This window comes from Sceloporus occidentalis, unplaced genomic scaffold (genome assembly GCF_023333645.1).
Source record: "Sceloporus occidentalis isolate IW3139 unplaced genomic scaffold, rSceOcc1.0.p SCAF_8, whole genome shotgun sequence".
NCBI lineage: Eukaryota > Metazoa > Chordata > Lepidosauria > Squamata > Phrynosomatidae > Sceloporus > Sceloporus occidentalis.
This window is the reverse complement of record NW_028316988.1, coordinates 11070452-11076551: the sequence shown is the minus strand read 5'-3', so window position 1 is coordinate 11076551 and position 6100 is coordinate 11070452.

The following is a 6100-nucleotide window of genomic DNA, read 5'->3' as shown; positions in this document are numbered from 1 at the left end:
ATAATAATAATAATAATAATAATAATTATTATTATTATTATTATAGTTGGGATGTCTAGTGAATCTGCCTCACTGAGAAGTATTGTTAGGGAAAGACTACTCCAAAGGTCCTATCCTGGGAGAGGATATTTGTCTCGTGTCCTTTCTTTTTCAAGATTGTGGGGCATGAGAAAAACTACCATTTTTGTCACACAAACACAAATATAAGACAGGTATTTGTGCAATCAAAACCCTAACAGGACCCAGCCGTTTCTCATTCTGATTATTTGATCCCAAACTGTATCTGGAGAGGAGAGGAATCTTCTCCGATTATTCCTGTGTGTTTACTGAGTAGTTTGTTCAAGTTATTGCCCATTTTGTGTTTTTCTCTGGTGATGGAGTTAAGAAATAAAGTGTGCCTACTGTGCAAAGGGCATTGGACGTTTTATTATTGTTCTTGGTGGAAAGAAACTAGGGCCTTTTTGACTTCTTCCAGCCTTGCAGAATGATTGATTGTGTGTCAAGGCTGTCCTGAATTTGCAAGACCTGGCTTGGAGATTTCTCATTCATAAGGTCTTTAAAAAGTAGAGAACAGTGAGGAGACAAGCTCCACTTGATCTAAGATGGTTGACTGTTTATTCCTTTTGAAACAGCCCAATGCGTTTTGGACTGGGCAAGAAAAGGGACTTCATGGGGATTAAACACAAACACAAATATAAGACAGGTATTAAAAAGACAAGATTACATGAAATTAACGCTGCCCCATAAGATCAAATAGGCATGCAATTTTTTTTTTTTTTGTATTGGAAACATGCACTGGAGTTGCAAACATGCTCCAAAAGACAGGGCCCTTGGGTATTAAAAGGTGGACAGTACTGTTTCCCAAACCTTGGTCCTCCAAGTGTTTTGGACTTCAACTCCCAGAAGCCCTGGTCAGTTTGGCAAACAATCAGGAATTCTGAGAGCTGAAGTCCAAAATATCTGGAGGGACAAAGTCTGGGGGAAACGCTGGTCTACAGTAATTTTGATATATTTTAGCTTCTGAATCACTGAGCGATGGCAGTTCCTAGTGGAAAAACTCAGCCTGACTTACACTTAGTGGACATCCAGGGTTTCAGGCATGAGATCCTAGAGATGCCTGGGACTGAACCTGGTGCCTTCTGCATGCAAAGCAAGGGCCACAGACGTTTCCATACCAAACCCGCCCAATGCCCCCAGACCCCAAAGTCCAGGTCTTGCCACTGGACCCACCTTTGCATTTGAATCACGCCATCGCCTGCCATGACCTGGGCTGCTTCTCTCCCTCCCCTCCTGGGCCCTTGATCCTTTCAGGGCTAAACCTCTTGGGAATTCAGGGCCGGCTTCCAGTGGAAGCCTCCTCCTAAGCCGCCCCGTGCTTCTTGGGCTCCCCTCCGCCTAAGCTCCTTGCCTCCGTTGAGGCTCTGCCAGGCGTCCTTCTTCGGAAAAGCAAGTGGCCAGGGCGGTCATCCAAGGACGCCACAGTGCGCAACGGTCATATGGCGGAACAGCGTTGTTGGCTGATCCCGCGGGAGCAGCTTCTGTCCAGAGGCCTGCCTTCTTTGAGTCAAAGAAGAAAACAAAAGTGGACATGCAAGTCCTTTTGAACAAAGCCAGAGTTGGAAAATCCGCAGGCGGGTGAGGACTTTGAGCGAACTGACTTCTTTTGGGGGAAAGAAAATATCCCAGGGGTGTGTGCAAGATTCCAGATTTTGCAGAAATCTTGGGCAATCTAAACCGGGGGTGATTCTATGAGTAAAGTGTGGTCCTTAGATGGCATGCACCCCCTTGGCTATGTTTGCAAAGATGCTAAGACAGACTGCTAGTGAATTGCAAAGAAGGGGAACAGGATACCATCAATGCACTTTGCTGCCTGATGCACATTGGAACTGATGCGTTGTGCGTTGGTCCCATTGTGCATCATTCCCTTTGCCAGCTCGACTCAACAGCCCTCTGCTGGAGCAGACATTGTGCATCTTCACACTTCTAATTCCCACACATGTAAGTCCAGTTATGTGGACGCAACTCCTGTTCAAGATTCCAGACACGGTGGTTATCATTAATGGCCAGAATCCTGTTATCGACTGCTTTGTTAATATACTTAGTAATGTGAAGCTGAAGGCTTTCCTGGCCGGCATCCATAGTTTTTTTTGTGGGGTTTTCGGGCTAAGTAGAACATGGCCACATAGCACGAAAAACCCTCAAAAAAACCCTAGACTTAGTTCCTTAGTTAAGTATACTTATAACTAAGTCACTTCTCCTGTCTCAGCTTCCCCTAAACCTGATGGAAACATCTTCCATTGACTGGCAGAATGGACCTCCTCCTCCCTATGCATCTAATGCCCAGGAAAGTAGGTTGGCGAGGATGTTACAATCAGTGTCACAACTGTGAAGAAGTGGCAGCCATGTACATGTTGTTGTTGTTGTTTTGTACCTTCAGGTTGTTTCAAATTTATGGTGACCCGACCTAAGGCAATCCTATCATGGGGTTTTCTTGGCAAGATTCATTCATACGGGTGAATAAAGCCAGGTAACCATTCTGGATTCATGGCTGCTACTTAGTCATGATTGTGCGATGGTTGTAACTCCTACACAGGCCTCAGCTGCATTAAAAACCCATGTATGTGTACATTTTGGCAAAAGCAAACGAAGCCTCCAAGTCTTGACTTGGAGCTGGTGCCAACTGGGGAAGGTATTCCATAAGGGAGATGCCAATGCAGAGTAGGCCCTGCTCTTGCACCAGCCTCAAAGTGTCCCAGCCATTGCATCCTCCTAGACCCAAATATTCTGGAAAGAGTTTAGCCTCCCCTGCAATCTCCCTTTCCATAGAGACTTTTACTGCTGGACCTAGAAACCTGGCACAGGTGCCTCCCTCCTTCCGCTTCCTTCAGCGCCTGACTTGTGTCCTTCTGCCGCTTCTTCCTCCAAGGGCTGAAGCGGAAAGAAAAGCCTCCATTCTGCCTTTTGTCTTTCAGGAGAGAGAGGAAGAGGCCCGTTTGGCCACAATGCCGGCCTGGAGGAGAGACATCCTTCGCAAGAAGATGGAAGAGGAAAGGTGAGCTCAGACTCGGAAGGAGGGATGAGGTGCTACACAAGAATTTGGGGAGGAGAGGGTTTTGCAACACATTCATAGAATCATAGAATTGGAAGAGACCGCAAGGGCCACCCAGTCCAACCCCCTTCTGCCATGCATCAAAGCATCCCCATTGACAGATGGCCATCCAGCCTCTGTTTTAAAGACCTCCAAGGAAGGAGACTCCATTACACTCTATTGAGGGACTTTCTTCCACTGTCAAACAGCCTTTACTCTCAGGAAGATCCTCTTAATGTTGAGCTGGAATCTCTTTTAATGGAGCTTGCATCCATTGTTCCATTGGGTCCTATTCTCTGGAGCAGCAGAAAACAAACTTGCTCCCTCCTGAATATGACATCCCTTCAGATACTTAAACAGAGCTATCATATCACCTCTTAACCTTCTCTTCTCCAGGCTAAACACCCCCAGCTCCCTAAGTCTCTCCTCATAGGGCTTCATGGTTTCCAGACCCTTCACCATTTTATTTGTCCTCCTTTGGACACATGGCTCCGGTTTCTCATGTCCTTTTTCAATTGTTTTGCCCAGAACTGGACACAAGTTTATTCCAGAATAGACCAAAGCAGAGTAGAGTGGCATGATTACTTCTCTTGATCTAGTCACTATACTTCCATTGTACTGTTAACCCAGCCTTTGTCACAATATTGGACATTGGAAAGGTACCATTCTCAACAACAACATTCCAGCACCAAAGTTATATTCTATCTATATTATAGATTAGATTTAAAAAGTCATGAATAAACTATAGTTAGGTATTGTAATATATAACTATAGTTTATTCGTGACGGCTAATGCTCTTCAGTTATTTTACTAAATTCTATATTATATATATAATAGAATATATATAAATCTCTAATTATCCATTAGGGTTTGGGGTTTTGTGAGACAAAACCATTTGTTTTATTTATTTTCCTCCTCCTATTCTTTCTAAAATTTAACTATTTTTAATCCTGTCACAAAGAATGGAGCTTCAAATAATTTATCGTTGGCCCGTTCCGGACGGGCGTATAGTACATCCCCAGGACGTACTAGGGTTAGAATGGGGCGTCACTTCCTGACGCCCCTAACCCTAGTACGGACTGGGTCCGTACAATATGGCGGCGCCCGTTCCACACGGGGGCCAGCATGGCTACGTCACGACTGCGCTGCCTCCAAACGGGGCGGCGCAGAAGTGACATAGTGGGGCTGCGTGAGGGCGCCTTTCTCCTCCTTTCCAAGGACACCCATTTCCAGGCCACGGGGAAGTGGCCTTTTGCCGCTTCTCCGCAGCCTGGAAAGTGGCAGATTGGGACCTCAGGCTGCCATTGTGGCAGCTGAGGCCCCGATCCGACGGGCAAAGGGCCGGGTACAGGCCGCCCCAAACGGGCGTACTGTAACGCGCCATTGGCTCCCAGCCTTTTCTAAAATTATCCAACAAGGTTTTTTCCCCTTAACAATTGGGTTAACTTATCTGATTCCATAAAACCATACATTTTCCTTACCTACTCTTGGATTTCCAGAGTTTCTGTACTCCTGGAGTTTGTTATACAATGGAAAGGAGAAGCCAGGCAGAGTCAAACACACATCCTAGACTTTAGGAGAGCGGATTTCAGTGAACTTAGAGAAGTATTGAGGGTGATCCCTGGTCAGAAATACTAAAAGAGATGGGAGTTCAGGACGGATGGGAGTTTCTCAAAAGGGAGATACTGAAGGCACAATTTCAAACAGTTCCAGTGAGAAAGAAAGATGGGAGATGTCTCAGGAAACCAGGATGGATGACTAAGGAACTTCCAACTGAGCTGAGTTTGAAACGGAACATGTATAAGAAATGGAAAAAGGGGGAAATCACAAAAAAGGAATTCAGAGAAATAGCAGGCATTTGTAGGGTAAAGGCAGAAAAACTAAAGCGCAGAATGAACTCAGGCTTGCTAGAGAGGTTAAGAACAACAAAAAGGGCTTTTTTGGATATGTCCGCAGCAAAAGGAAGAAGAAGGAAACGGTAGGGCCACTGAATGGAGAAGATGGCAAAATGCTAACAGAAGATAGAGAAAAGGCAGAATTACTCAAGACCTTCTTTGCCTCAGTCTTCTCAGAAAAGGAAAAGGATGCTCAACCTGAGGATAATGGAGCAGAGGACAGAATAGGGGAATTTCAGCACAGAATAAGTAAAGAGATGGTAGAGGAATACCTTGTTAATCTCAATGAATTTAAGTCTCCGGGACCAGATGAACTGCATCCAAGAGTACTAAAAGAACTGGCAAATGTAATATCGGAGCCATTGGCAATAATAGCCTTTGAGGACTCCTGGAGAACAGGAGAAATCCCAGCAGAATGGAGGAGGGCAAACGTTGTCCCCATCTTCAAAAAGGGGAAGAAAGAGGATCCCGACAATGATCCTCCAGTTAATCTGAGATCAATCCCAGGAAAGATTCTGGAGCAGATCATTAAAGAGAGAGTCTGTGAACATCTAGAAGGCAATGCCATAATCACAAAAAGTCAACATGGGTTTCAGAGAAAGAAGTCTTGCCAGACAAACCTTATCTCGTTCTTTGATAAAATTACCAGCTAAATGCAGATGAGCAAAAAGACATTTACTGTTTTTAGCTTTTATTTTGTAATATCCTACAGTTTCCTTGAATGTCACCCTGACTGCTGTGTTTTGTCTTCTTTCTTGTCTTCAACAGAGAGCAAAAACGGTGAGTCGACTCACACGATCCGTTACTAACCCAGCCTTCCTTGTTGGAGATGATGGTACTTGTAGTCTGACTCAGCTAGAGGTCCCCAGAGGTGGGGAAAACTGGTCCAGCATGACTGGCTGAGCTTTGAAATGCTTTGAAACGCAAGTAATGGAAGAACCAGAGCAAACGGTTTTGTTTGGGTTGCATGCAAACTTTGATCTGAATCACTCCAGCAACCTTAGATCAAGGCTGAGAAATGCTGCATCCTTCCCTGGATCCAGCCTTGCAAGGAAAAGCCTAGTAAACTTGGAGTTTTTTAGGGTAAGGGAAAGATAATCACTAATGCTGCGGAAAT